The sequence below is a fragment of the Haliotis asinina genome, chromosome 2, assembly GCF_037392515.1.
Source record: "Haliotis asinina isolate JCU_RB_2024 chromosome 2, JCU_Hal_asi_v2, whole genome shotgun sequence".
NCBI lineage: Eukaryota > Metazoa > Mollusca > Gastropoda > Lepetellida > Haliotidae > Haliotis > Haliotis asinina.
In genome coordinates this window covers 66865842-66875236 of record NC_090281.1, presented here as the reverse complement: position 1 = coordinate 66875236, position 9395 = coordinate 66865842, and the positions used below count along the sequence as shown (strand labels likewise).

The 9395-nt window shown below is 45.0% G+C and overlaps 22 non-coding genes across 22 annotated transcripts; 7 read left to right on the top strand and 15 right to left on the bottom strand.

Moving 5' to 3' along the window:
- Nucleotides 1-6: 6 nt before the first annotated feature.
- Nucleotides 7-79, bottom strand: Trnav-aac (transfer RNA valine (anticodon AAC)). The gene has a single exon. It is a non-coding gene; the product is annotated as a tRNA-Val (tRNA).
- A 548-nt stretch (nucleotides 80-627) lies between these two features.
- Nucleotides 628-847, top strand: LOC137275021 (small nucleolar RNA U3). The gene has a single exon (XR_010956349.1). It is a non-coding gene; the product is annotated as a small nucleolar RNA U3 (small nucleolar RNA).
- A 165-nt stretch (nucleotides 848-1012) lies between these two features.
- On the bottom strand, nucleotides 1013-1085 carry Trnav-cac (transfer RNA valine (anticodon CAC)). Its single transcript has one exon. It is a non-coding gene; the product is annotated as a tRNA-Val (tRNA).
- Nucleotides 1086-1302: 217 nt separating this feature from the next.
- Nucleotides 1303-1375, bottom strand: Trnav-aac (transfer RNA valine (anticodon AAC)). Its single transcript has one exon. It is a non-coding gene; the product is annotated as a tRNA-Val (tRNA).
- Nucleotides 1376-1923: 548 nt separating this feature from the next.
- On the top strand, nucleotides 1924-2143 carry LOC137275020 (small nucleolar RNA U3). Its single transcript, XR_010956348.1, has one exon. It is a non-coding gene; the product is annotated as a small nucleolar RNA U3 (small nucleolar RNA).
- A 165-nt stretch (nucleotides 2144-2308) lies between these two features.
- Trnav-cac (transfer RNA valine (anticodon CAC)) lies at nucleotides 2309-2381 on the bottom strand. The gene has a single exon. It is a non-coding gene; the product is annotated as a tRNA-Val (tRNA).
- A 217-nt stretch (nucleotides 2382-2598) lies between these two features.
- Trnav-aac (transfer RNA valine (anticodon AAC)) lies at nucleotides 2599-2671 on the bottom strand. The gene has a single exon. It is a non-coding gene; the product is annotated as a tRNA-Val (tRNA).
- Nucleotides 2672-3219: 548 nt separating this feature from the next.
- LOC137275019 (small nucleolar RNA U3) lies at nucleotides 3220-3439 on the top strand. Its single transcript, XR_010956347.1, has one exon. It is a non-coding gene; the product is annotated as a small nucleolar RNA U3 (small nucleolar RNA).
- Nucleotides 3440-3604: 165 nt separating this feature from the next.
- Nucleotides 3605-3677, bottom strand: Trnav-cac (transfer RNA valine (anticodon CAC)). Its single transcript has one exon. It is a non-coding gene; the product is annotated as a tRNA-Val (tRNA).
- Nucleotides 3678-3894: 217 nt separating this feature from the next.
- Trnav-aac (transfer RNA valine (anticodon AAC)) lies at nucleotides 3895-3967 on the bottom strand. The gene has a single exon. It is a non-coding gene; the product is annotated as a tRNA-Val (tRNA).
- A 548-nt stretch (nucleotides 3968-4515) lies between these two features.
- On the top strand, nucleotides 4516-4735 carry LOC137275018 (small nucleolar RNA U3). The gene has a single exon (XR_010956346.1). It is a non-coding gene; the product is annotated as a small nucleolar RNA U3 (small nucleolar RNA).
- A 165-nt stretch (nucleotides 4736-4900) lies between these two features.
- On the bottom strand, nucleotides 4901-4973 carry Trnav-cac (transfer RNA valine (anticodon CAC)). The gene has a single exon. It is a non-coding gene; the product is annotated as a tRNA-Val (tRNA).
- A 217-nt stretch (nucleotides 4974-5190) lies between these two features.
- Nucleotides 5191-5263, bottom strand: Trnav-aac (transfer RNA valine (anticodon AAC)). The gene has a single exon. It is a non-coding gene; the product is annotated as a tRNA-Val (tRNA).
- Nucleotides 5264-5811: 548 nt separating this feature from the next.
- On the top strand, nucleotides 5812-6031 carry LOC137275017 (small nucleolar RNA U3). Its single transcript, XR_010956345.1, has one exon. It is a non-coding gene; the product is annotated as a small nucleolar RNA U3 (small nucleolar RNA).
- A 165-nt stretch (nucleotides 6032-6196) lies between these two features.
- Nucleotides 6197-6269, bottom strand: Trnav-cac (transfer RNA valine (anticodon CAC)). Its single transcript has one exon. It is a non-coding gene; the product is annotated as a tRNA-Val (tRNA).
- A 217-nt stretch (nucleotides 6270-6486) lies between these two features.
- Trnav-aac (transfer RNA valine (anticodon AAC)) lies at nucleotides 6487-6559 on the bottom strand. Its single transcript has one exon. It is a non-coding gene; the product is annotated as a tRNA-Val (tRNA).
- A 548-nt stretch (nucleotides 6560-7107) lies between these two features.
- On the top strand, nucleotides 7108-7327 carry LOC137275016 (small nucleolar RNA U3). Its single transcript, XR_010956344.1, has one exon. It is a non-coding gene; the product is annotated as a small nucleolar RNA U3 (small nucleolar RNA).
- Nucleotides 7328-7492: 165 nt separating this feature from the next.
- Nucleotides 7493-7565, bottom strand: Trnav-cac (transfer RNA valine (anticodon CAC)). The gene has a single exon. It is a non-coding gene; the product is annotated as a tRNA-Val (tRNA).
- Nucleotides 7566-7782: 217 nt separating this feature from the next.
- On the bottom strand, nucleotides 7783-7855 carry Trnav-aac (transfer RNA valine (anticodon AAC)). The gene has a single exon. It is a non-coding gene; the product is annotated as a tRNA-Val (tRNA).
- Nucleotides 7856-8403: 548 nt separating this feature from the next.
- Nucleotides 8404-8623, top strand: LOC137275235 (small nucleolar RNA U3). Its single transcript, XR_010956550.1, has one exon. It is a non-coding gene; the product is annotated as a small nucleolar RNA U3 (small nucleolar RNA).
- Nucleotides 8624-8788: 165 nt separating this feature from the next.
- Nucleotides 8789-8861, bottom strand: Trnav-cac (transfer RNA valine (anticodon CAC)). Its single transcript has one exon. It is a non-coding gene; the product is annotated as a tRNA-Val (tRNA).
- A 217-nt stretch (nucleotides 8862-9078) lies between these two features.
- On the bottom strand, nucleotides 9079-9151 carry Trnav-aac (transfer RNA valine (anticodon AAC)). Its single transcript has one exon. It is a non-coding gene; the product is annotated as a tRNA-Val (tRNA).
- Between the last annotated feature and the right edge of the window lie 244 nt (nucleotides 9152-9395).

Genomic DNA, 9395 nt, shown 5'->3' with positions numbered 1-9395 from the left:
AAAATAAGGTTCCGGCGAGGCTCGAACTCGCGGCCTTCTGCGTGTTAAGCAGACGTGATAACCACTACACCACGGAACCAGTTGCATGCCTTTGGAGAAACAAGCTAAATCTCTTCCAGGTGATATAGCTTGAGCATAGTCTTCTCTGCTACTTCATTTCCTTACATTAATAAGGTTTGAACATATCCAAAAACACAACTTTGCACAATGGAATCATGAGTCGGAGCTTATATAAAGAGGATTTGGGTGGGGCTAATTAAGGTGTAATGATGTGCGATCACACCAAGTCTCCTTCTGGTTCTTCCAACTTGGATGTTGACACTGGAGCAGTCACAGTCACAATCATACCCACGGTCAATGGGAGATAACCACCAATACGCTGTAATCACAAAACAATTTACATTGACAAAACACTTGATCAGTTGAGATTGCCTGTACTCTATGTGCTTTTTTCAGTTAATCACAAACGTGGAATGAATCCGAAGAGCACACAGGTGGCCCTGTCTACGACAGATTGTCGTGCTGGAGATTTTTCCAGACGTGTACCAACAACGATAGGTGCTATTGCATACCACACGGGCGTGCCTTTTGAAAAGAAGTAGGTACAAAATCCGGCCCGCAGTAGTTAAGATCATACTTTTAGGGATCATTTCTATAGTATGCATCGCCATGACTTCAGGTAAAACTGACAGTCTACCAAACCACGAGGACGATAGACAGTCTCTCTTTCTGAGCGCGAAGCCAACCAGGGTGAGTGCCATCTGAGGTTAGTAACCCTGGTTCTTGATGACCGTTCCTCTCAGTCACATGTGGCAGAGATGGAGGGAAGAGAGGCATTCTGAGTGGTTTGGCCAACCCCATTTTCATCTGTCTCAATAAATGCCAGTTAGCAAACCTCATATAACGCTCCCTGAGTCTTATAACGCATTGGATATAGTACACAACTGCTCTGACATCTGTCAGCAAGGAAGAATTGCAAAACGACAATTCATGGAGGTGTAAAAAGAAAGGAAGGTTCAGGCGAGGCTCGAACTCGCGGCCTTCTGCGTGTGAAGCAGACGTGATAACCACTACACCACTGAACCTTAGCTGTCATGGCACACGTATTTGTAATGACCTATACCTGTCGCTGACACTGACACAACACAAGCCGGGGATATGCTGAGGGCCCACGCACATGTTAAAGGGAGAGAAGTAGGAAAGAATTAATCTGTAACAAGTCCGCTTCACTTGTGGTAGGTTTCAAGTTGAGAAAGAGAGTTGTGCTTATTGCAAGATATAATGCAACCCCAAGAAAAAATAAGGTTCCGGCGAGGCTCGAACTCGCGGCCTTCTGCGTGTTAAGCAGACGTGATAACCACTACACCACGGAACCAGTTGCATGCCTTTGGAGAAACAAGCTAAATCTCTTCCAGGTGATATAGCTTGAGCATAGTCTTCTCTGCTACTTCATTTCCTTACATTAATAAGGTTTGAACATATCCAAAAACACAACTTTGCACAATGGAATCATGAGTCGGAGCTTATATAAAGAGGATTTGGGTGGGGCTAATTAAGGTGTAATGATGTGCGATCACACCAAGTCTCCTTCTGGTTCTTCCAACTTGGATGTTGACACTGGAGCAGTCACAGTCACAATCATACCCACGGTCAATGGGAGATAACCACCAATACGCTGTAATCACAAAACAATTTACATTGACAAAACACTTGATCAGTTGAGATTGCCTGTACTCTATGTGCTTTTTTCAGTTAATCACAAACGTGGAATGAATCCGAAGAGCACACAGGTGGCCCTGTCTACGACAGATTGTCGTGCTGGAGATTTTTCCAGACGTGTACCAACAACGATAGGTGCTATTGCATACCACACGGGCGTGCCTTTTGAAAAGAAGTAGGTACAAAATCCGGCCCGCAGTAGTTAAGATCATACTTTTAGGGATCATTTCTATAGTATGCATCGCCATGACTTCAGGTAAAACTGACAGTCTACCAAACCACGAGGACGATAGACAGTCTCTCTTTCTGAGCGCGAAGCCAACCAGGGTGAGTGCCATCTGAGGTTAGTAACCCTGGTTCTTGATGACCGTTCCTCTCAGTCACATGTGGCAGAGATGGAGGGAAGAGAGGCATTCTGAGTGGTTTGGCCAACCCCATTTTCATCTGTCTCAATAAATGCCAGTTAGCAAACCTCATACAACGCTCCCTGAGTCTTATAACGCATTGGATATAGTACACAACTGCTCTGACATCTGTCAGCAAGGAAGAATTGCAAAACGACAATTCATGGAGGTGTAAAAACAAAGGAAGGTTCAGGCGAGGCTCGAACTCGCGGCCTTCTGCGTGTGAAGCAGACGTGATAACCACTACACCACTGAACCTTAGCTGTCATGGCACACGTATTTGTAATGACCTATACCTGTCGCTGACACTGACACAACACAAGCCGGGGATATGCTGAGGGCCCACGCACATGTTAAAGGGAGAGAAGTAGGAAAGAATTAATCTGTAACAAGTCCGCTTCACTTGTGGTAGGTTTCAAGTTGAGAAAGAGAGTTGTGCTTATTGCAAGATATAATGCAACCCCAAGAAAAAATAAGGTTCCGGCGAGGCTCGAACTCGCGGCCTTCTGCGTGTTAAACAGACGTGATAACCACTACACCACGGAACCAGTTGCATGCCTTTGGAGAAACAAGCTAAATCTCTTCCAGGTGATATAGCTTGAGCATAGTCTTCTCTGCTACTTCATTTCCTTACATTAATAAGGTTTGAACATATCCAAAAACACAACTTTGCACAATGGAATCATGAGTCGGAGCTTATATAAAGAGGATTTGGGTGGGGCTAATTAAGGTGTAATGATGTGCGATCACACCAAGTCTCCTTCTGGTTCTTCCAACTTGGATGTTGACACTGGAGCAGTCACAGTCACAATCATACCCACGGTCAATGGGAGATAACCACCAATACGCTGTAATCACAAAACAATTTACATTGACAAAACACTTGATCAGTTGAGATTGCCTGTACTCTATGTGCTTTTTTCAGTTAATCACAAACGTGGAATGAATCCGAAGAGCACACAGGTGGCCCTGTCTACGACAGATTGTCGTGCTGGAGATTTTTCCAGACGTGTACCAACAACGATAGGTGCTATTGCATACCACACGGGCGTGCCTTTTGAAAAGACGTAGGTACAGAATCCGGCCCGCAGTAGTTAAGATCATACTTTTAGGGATCATTTCTATAGTATGCATCGCCATGACTTCAGGTAAAACTGACAGTCTACCAAACCACGAGGACGATAGACAGTCTCTCTTTCTGAGCGCGAAGCCAACCAGGGTGAGTGCCATCTGAGGTTAGTAACCCTGGTTCTTGATGACCGTTCCTCTCAGTCACATGTGGCAGAGATGGAGGGAAGAGAGGCATTCTGAGTGGTTTGGCCAACCCCATTTTCATCTGTCTCAATAAATGCCAGTTAGCAAACCTCATATAACGCTCCCTGAGTCTTATAACGCATTGGATATAGTACACAACTGCTCTGACATCTGTCAGCAAGGAAGAATTGCAAAACGACAATTCATGGAGGTGTAAAAACAAAGGAAGGTTCAGGCGAGGCTCGAACTCGCGGCCTTCTGCGTGTGAAGCAGACGTGATAACCACTACACCACTGAACCTTAGCTGTCATGGGACACGTATTTGTAATGACCTATACCTGTCGCTGACACTGACACAACACAAGCCGGGGATATGCTGAGGGCCCACGCACATGTTAAAGGGAGAGAAGTAGGAAAGAATTAATCTGTAACAAGTCCGCTTCACTTGTGGTAGGTTTCAAGTTGAGAAAGAGAGTTGTGCTTATTGCAAGATATAATGCAACCCCAAGAAAAAATAAGGTTCCGGCGAGGCTCGAACTCGCGGCCTTCTGCGTGTTAAGCAGACGTGATAACCACTACACCACGGAACCAGTTGCATGCCTTTGGAGAAACAAGCTAAATCTCTTCCAGGTGATATAGCTTGAGCATAGTCTTCTCTGCTACTTCATTTCCTTACATTAATAAGGTTTGAACATATCCAAAAACACAACTTTGCACAATGGAATCATGAGTCGGAGCTTATATAAAGAGGATTTGGGTGGGGCTAATTAAGGTGTAATGATGTGCGATCACACCAAGTCTCCTTCTGGTTCTTCCAACTTGGATGTTGACACTGGAGCAGTCACAGTCACAATCATACCCACGGTCAATGGGAGATAACCACCAATACGCTGTAATCACAAAACAATTTACATTGACAAAACACTTGATCAGTTGAGATTGCCTGTACTCTATGTGCTTTTTTCAGTTAATCACAAACGTGGAATGAATCCGAAGAGCACACAGGTGGCCCTGTCTACGACAGATTGTCGTGCTGGAGATTTTTCCAGACGTGTACCAACAACGATAGGTGCTATTGCATACCACACGGGCGTGCCTTTTGAAAAGAAGTAGGTACAAAATCCGGCCCGCAGTAGTTAAGATCATACTTTTAGGGATCATTTCTATAGTATGCATCGCCATGACTTCAGGTAAAACTGACAGTCTACCAAACCACGAGGACGATAGACAGTCTCTCTTTCTGAGCGCGAAGCCAACCAGGGTGAGTGCCATCTGAGGTTAGTAACCCTGGTTCTTGATGACCGTTCCTCTCAGTCACATGTGGCAGAGATGGAGGGAAGAGAGGCATTCTGAGTGGTTTGGCCAACCCCATTTTCATCTGTCTCAATAAATGCCAGTTAGCAAACCTCATACAACGCTCCCTGAGTCTTATAACGCATTGGATATAGTACACAACTGCTCTGACATCTGTCAGCAAGGAAGAATTGCAAAACGACAATTCATGGAGGTGTAAAAACAAAGGAAGGTTCAGGCGAGGCTCGAACTCGCGGCCTTCTGCGTGTGAAGCAGACGTGATAACCACTACACCACTGAACCTTAGCTGTCATGGCACACGTATTTGTAATGACCTATACCTGTCGCTGACACTGACACAACACAAGCCGGGGATATGCTGAGGGCCCACGCACATGTTAAAGGGAGAGAAGTAGGAAAGAATTAATCTGTAACAAGTCCGCTTCACTTGTGGTAGGTTTCAAGTTGAGAAAGAGAGTTGTGCTTATTGCAAGATATAATGCAACCCCAAGAAAAAATAAGGTTCCGGCGAGGCTCGAACTCGCGGCCTTCTGCGTGTTAAACAGACGTGATAACCACTACACCACGGAACCAGTTGCATGCCTTTGGAGAAACAAGCTAAATCTCTTCCAGGTGATATAGCTTGAGCATAGTCTTCTCTGCTACTTCATTTCCTTACATTAATAAGGTTTGAACATATCCAAAAACACAACTTTGCACAATGGAATCATGAGTCGGAGCTTATATAAAGAGGATTTGGGTGGGGCTAATTAAGGTGTAATGATGTGCGATCACACCAAGTCTCCTTCTGGTTCTTCCAACTTGGATGTTGACACTGGAGCAGTCACAGTCACAATCATACCCACGGTCAATGGGAGATAACCACCAATACGCTGTAATCACAAAACAATTTACATTGACAAAACACTTGATCAGTTGAGATTGCCTGTACTCTATGTGCTTTTTTCAGTTAATCACAAACGTGGAATGAATCCGAAGAGCACACAGGTGGCCCTGTCTACGACAGATTGTCGTGCTGGAGATTTTTCCAGACGTGTACCAACAACGATAGGTGCTATTGCATACCACACGGGCGTGCCTTTTGAAAAGAAGTAGGTACAAAATCCGGCCCGCAGTAGTTAAGATCATACTTTTAGGGATCATTTCTATAGTATGCATCGCCATGACTTCAGGTAAAACTGACAGTCTACCAAACCACGAGGACGATAGACAGTCTCTCTTTCTGAGCGCGAAGCCAACCAGGGTGAGTGCCATCTGAGGTTAGTAACCCTGGTTCTTGATGACCGTTCCTCTCAGTCACATGTGGCAGAGATGGAGGGAAGAGAGGCATTCTGAGTGGTTTGGCCAACCCCATTTTCATCTGTCTCAATAAATGCCAGTTAGCAAACCTCATACAACGCTCCCTGAGTCTTATAACGCATTGGATATAGTACACAACTGCTCTGACATCTGTCAGCAAGGAAGAATTGCAAAACGACAATTCATGGAGGTGTAAAAACAAAGGAAGGTTCAGGCGAGGCTCGAACTCGCGGCCTTCTGCGTGTGAAGCAGACGTGATAACCACTACACCACTGAACCTTAGCTGTCATGGCACACGTATTTGTAATGACCTATACCTGTCGCTGACACTGACACAACACAAGCCGGGGATATGCTGAGGGCCCACGCACATGTTAAAGGGAGAGAAGTAGGAAAGAATTAATCTGTAAGAAGCCCGCTTCACTTGTGGTAGGTTTCAAGTTGAGAAAGAGAGTTGTGCTTATTGCAAGATATAATGCAACCCCAAGAAAAAATAAGGTTCCGGCGAGGCTCGAACTCGCGGCCTTCTGCGTGTTAAACAGACGTGATAACCACTACACCACGGAACCAGTTGCATGCCTTTGGAGAAACAAGCTAAATCTCTTCCAGGTGATATAGCTTGAGCATAGTCTTCTCTGCTACTTCATTTCCTTACATTAATAAGGTTTGAACATATCCAAAAACACAACTTTGCACAATGGAATCATGAGTCGGAGCTTATATAAAGAGGATTTGGGTGGGGCTAATTAAGGTGTAATGATGTGCGATCACACCAAGTCTCCTTCTGGTTCTTCCAACTTGGATGTTGACACTGGAGCAGTCACAGTCACAATCATACCCACGGTCAATGGGAGATAACCACCAATACGCTGTAATCACAAAACAATTTACATTGACAAAACACTTGATCAGTTGAGATTGCCTGTACTCTATGTGCTTTTTTCAGTTAATCACAAACGTGGAATGAATCCGAAGAGCACACAGGTGGCCCTGTCTACGACAGATTGTCGTGCTGGAGATTTTTCCAGACGTGTACCAACAACGATAGGTGCTATTGCATACCACACGGGCGTGCCTTTTGAAAAGAAGTAGGTACAAAATCCGGCCCGCAGTAGTTAAGATCATACTTTTAGGGATCATTTCTATAGTATGCATCGCCATGACTTCAGGTAAAACTGACAGTCTACCAAACCACGAGGACGATAGACAGTCTCTCTTTCTGAGCGCGAAGCCAACCAGGGTGAGTGCCATCTGAGGTTAGTAACCCTGGTTCTTGATGACCGTTCCTCTCAGTCACATGTGGCAGAGATGGAGGGAAGAGAGGCATTCTGAGTGGTTTGGCCAACCCCATTTTCATCTGTCTCAATAAATGCCAGTTAGCAAACCTCATATAACGCTCCCTGAGTCTTATAACGCATTGGATATAGTACACAACTGCTCTGACATCTGTCAGCAAGGAAGAATTGCAAAACGACAATTCATGGAGGTGTAAAAACAAAGGAAGGTTCAGGCGAGGCTCGAACTCGCGGCCTTCTGCGTGTGAAGCAGACGTGATAACCACTACACCACTGAACCTTAGCTGTCATGGCACACGTATTTGTAATGACCTATACCTGTCGCTGACACTGACACAACACAAGCCGGGGATATGCTGAGGGCCCACGCACATGTTAAAGGGAGAGAAGTAGGAAAGAATTAATCTGTAACAAGTCCGCTTCACTTGTGGTAGGTTTCAAGTTGAGAAAGAGAGTTGTGCTTATTGCAAGATATAATGCAACCCCAAGAAAAAATAAGGTTCCGGCGAGGCTCGAACTCGCGGCCTTCTGCGTGTTAAGCAGACGTGATAACCACTACACCACGGAACCAGTTGCATGCCTTTGGAGAAACAAGCTAAATCTCTTCCAGGTGATATAGCTTGAGCATAGTCTTCTCTGCTACTTCATTTCCTTACATTAATAAGGTTTGAACATATCCAAAAACACAACTTTGCACAATGGAATCATGAGTCGGAGCTTATATAAAGAGGATTTGGGTGGGGCTAATTAAGGTGTAATGATGTGCGATCACACCAAGTCTCCTTCTGGTTCTTCCAACTTGGATGTTGACACTGGAGCAGTCACAGTCACAATCATACCCACGGTCAATGGGAGATAACCACCAATACGCTGTAATCACAAAACAATTTACATTGACAAAACACTTGATCAGTTGAGATTGCCTGTACTCTATGTGCTTTTTTCAGTTAATCACAAACGTGGAATGAATCCGAAGAGCACACAGGTGGCCCTGTCTACGACAGATTGTCGTGCTGGAGATTTTTCCAGACGTGTACCAACAACGATAGGTGCTATTGCATACCACACGGGCGTGCCTTTTGAAAAGAAGTAGGTACAAAATCCGGCCCGCAGTAGTTAAGATCATAGTTTTAGGGATCATTTCTATAGTATGCATCGCCATGACTTCAGGTAAAACTGACAGTCTACCAAACCACGAGGACGATAGACAGTCTCTCTTTCTGAGCGCGAAGCCAACCAGGGTGAGTGCCATCTGAGGTTAGTAACCCTGGTTCTTGATGACCGTTCCTCTCAGTCACATGTGGCAGAGATGGAGGGAAGAGAGGCATTCTGAGTGGTTTGGCCAACCCCATTTTCATCTGTCTCAATAAATGCCAGTTAGCAAACCTCATACAACGCTCCCTGAGTCTTATAACGCATTGGATATAGTACACAACTGCTCTGACATCTGTCAGCAAGGAAGAATTGCAAAACGACAATTCATGGAGGTGTAAAAACAAAGGAAGGTTCAGGCGAGGCTCGAACTCGCGGCCTTCTGCGTGTGAAGCAGACGTGATAACCACTACACCACTGAACCTTAGCTGTCATGGCACACGTATTTGTAATGACCTATACCTGTCGCTGACACTGACACAACACAAGCCGGGGATATGCTGAGGGCCCACGCACATGTTAAAGGGAGAGAAGTAGGAAAGAATTAATCTGTAACAAGTCCGCTTCACTTGTGGTAGGTTTCAAGTTGAGAAAGAGAGTTGTGCTTATTGCAAGATATAATGCAACCCCAAGAAAAAATAAGGTTCCGGCGAGGCTCGAACTCGCGGCCTTCTGCGTGTTAAACAGACGTGATAACCACTACACCACGGAACCAGTTGCATGCCTTTGGAGAAACAAGCTAAATCTCTTCCAGGTGATATAGCTTGAGCATAGTCTTCTCTGCTACTTCATTTCCTTACATTAATAAGGTTTGAACATATCCAAAAACACAACTTTGCACAATGGAATCATGAGTCGGAGCTTATATAAAGAGGATTTGGGTGGGGCTAATTAAGGTGTAATGATGTGCGATCACACCAAGTCTCCTTCTGGTTCTTCCAACTTGGATGTTGACACT